Genomic DNA, 3,090 nt, shown 5'->3' on the forward strand with positions numbered 1-3,090 from the left:
CGCAACCAGGGTACATGCCCTTGACTGGAATCAAACCTGGGACCTTTCAGTCCACAGGCCGACGCTCTATCGACTGAGCCACACCAGTTAGGGCTCTCTCTCATTTTCTTACAATGTGGTGGCATCGTTTGGCCTCTGTCTTGCATCTACAATCCTCCTAACAGCATGCCGACCCCGTTAAAGAATTGTGCCCTTGCCCGGCAGTGTGGCTCAGTGGTTACCGCAGCATAGTAGCCCATTGTGTAGATGTACCACAGTTTTTTAATCCACTCACCTACTGATGGGCACTTAGGCTGTTTCCAAATCTTAGCTATGGTAAATCATGCTGCTATGAACATAGGGGTGCATATGTCCTTTCTGATGGGGGTTTCTGATTTCTTGGGATACATTCCTAGAAGTGGGATTACTGGGTCAAATGGGAGTTCCATTTTTAATGTTTTGAGGAAACTCCATACTGTTTCCACAGTGGCTGCACAAGTCTGTCAATGATATCTTTCACTTTTTTTCTTTTTCAATAAAATATAATAATGGGAAAAAACCATGTATAATAGTTGTATTTATGGGTTCTGCTATTTATTGAACAAAATGCTTTCTAGATAATTTCTGGTGACAAGTCATCACCCTCCTTATTTTATATAATTAGGAAACTTAAATACTGAGGCCCTTAACTTCAACACTACAGAGGTATTTATACAGAAAGGTGACGACAGAAAGTCACACAAAAATTGAGAAAACTCATCATGGCAGTAACCCTACCTGCTGGTCACATGTGTTCCCTACTTACTTTGTAAAATCAACACAGTGCCTATTAGTAGAATTATTTTACCACAGACAACTTTCCTGTTTCAGAATCAAAGAGTGCTATGTTTATGTGAGACCAGGACTGCCTGGACTGCCTATTCAAAAGCTTTCATCTTTCTTCTTGTTGGAGACAGGTTTCGTCCCCTGCTGCCACTAGATGGTGCTTGTTGTTGAAACAAAGGTCTTTCTTCCCATCTTTCTGCTTTCCTTAGGCACCTATTAGGACCTTGGATGTGAAAGAAACTTGATTGATAAGCTAAGTAGTGGGTGGGTTCTAGAAGGTCATTTAGCACAGTGTTATTGATTTAAAAAAAATCATTATCAGTAAAGATTACTTACACTGTTTTTCTAATGCCATTAATTTTTTCTGTTCATTCACCTTGTCACCAAGTCCTGTGAACCCTAGACAAAAAGAACAAATAAATCTTTCTTTAGGCTCATGAGAATCAAGGGACATAACTCAGATTTTAGAATAGGTAAAAAATAGATCTCAGGATTTATTGTCCTCACCAGGAATGACATTAGCAAAGGGGACCACATGCAGCGTTAACAAGAAAAGTTAATCAATGACCTTTCAAAGGCAAAACACATGCATCTCAATTACTGGGCAATAATCAATAGGAAAGAAAATGGAACATGCTCTTTTAATTGTGGGATAGCAAACATCAAGTAATGAGAATGATAACAGTGGTTGTTGGCTCTTTGCCAAAGATGGCGATTTTTCTCATTAATTTAAGGCACACATAAAACGTCACCCCACAGTGCTCTTATTCTCTCCCTGCTACCACTCCACACACCAACTTTATACCCATTTCAGGATAAAATTTGCCAATCTTGATGGTGAAATGCCTCCAGGGATTACCTATTTATTTTATGGGAAGAACAGTTTGATATATTTTGCATCAGAGTACTGGAAAGCATAAGTTCCTTGGACTTTTCCTTTCCCAAACATTCTCCAATGCTGACCAGTCACGGCTGGTTCATGATTATAACGAGAAATTGCCAGCTATGTTGAAATACATAATCCACAGTGTGAAAAACTGCTGAACAGCAGGGACAAATTCTTAATACAAAAGTAGCTTTTGCCTGCGAGCTTGCTTTGGGGTTGCTGATTCTGGCTAACTGTGTGCTCAGGGACTGAAAGTTAATTTTAGTCTAAAAACAAAACATAACTGTGTAGGCAAAAGCTTTAAAGCTACATTTAAAAAGTCTTCTGTTTTGAATTTCTCATATCACTGCAGTGAATCATGTAAAATGTGTGAACATACATGTTAGCCAGATGTAACAGCAAACAGCCAGATACATGACATTAATACATTTTAATCTCGGACACCAGACAGCTTCGTGTGGTTCCCAGTGCCTTCTGAGCATTAACCAAGGATTTTAAACATGCCAGCATTTTACAAAGACACAAGCTTATACCTGCTTCGCAAGCACTAGTGAGGTACAATGGATTTCTTCCAGTTTTAAAAACGGGAAAGAAAGCCTCTGTCCCCAAATTATTTTCCTTCAGATTTGTGTGTGTGTGTGTGTGTGTGTGTGTGTGTGTGTGTGTAGTTATAGCTTAGTGCTGAAGATTTGGAAACAGGAACAGGTAGTATGTGAAACTTATTTATCTTGGCCTTTATGTGTTTTGGTGGGTACTGTTGAAAGTCCTATTTGGTCATTGACTTCTCCACTACATATATGCCATGCGGTTCAAATCCATTAAATAGCTACTCTCTAGCAGTGGTGCCCGCGTTCATAGTCTGTTCATAGGGTTTAATGGTTTACTTAACTGATGGTAATCGGGCTGGGTCATTGATATATTATTAGTATTATTTGCTTGACAAAGGGAGCTTAAGCCTCCTTAATTAGCCTGAGGAACAGAGTAAACGTAAATAATCCCTTTGTACGCTCAAGAAACTCCCGTGGATGACTAAAGATGTTTCCCAAACTGCTCAAGGGAGACAAGAGCCATCAGAGACATAAGCGAAGGGCAGGCTGAGAACCATGCTCATCCCAGACCTGCAAAGGGGAGCGGAGGCCATACTGTGTGCCAGCAGCCCTCCCTCTACCTACACGGCTCAAGTTTTACCAAGTAGCGTCGGGAGTGACTAGGGGCTGGGAAACGCGAGCAACTTCAGTTCTGCACGAGTTCCTAAGCTCTTCCCAGAGGGGAGCGCTTGTGAATTGGACAGAAAGCTAGACCTAGCAGCCCGCTCAGGGCGCGAGGGAGGAGGAACCGAGGGAGGCGAGGGCGCCGGGTCGGGAGCAGGGACCCCGCCAGCTCCAGGAGGGCGCTGGGCG

Source organism: Myotis davidii, unplaced genomic scaffold, assembly GCF_000327345.1.
Source record: "Myotis davidii unplaced genomic scaffold, ASM32734v1 scaffold284, whole genome shotgun sequence".
NCBI classification, from domain to species: Eukaryota; Metazoa; Chordata; class Mammalia; order Chiroptera; family Vespertilionidae; genus Myotis; species Myotis davidii.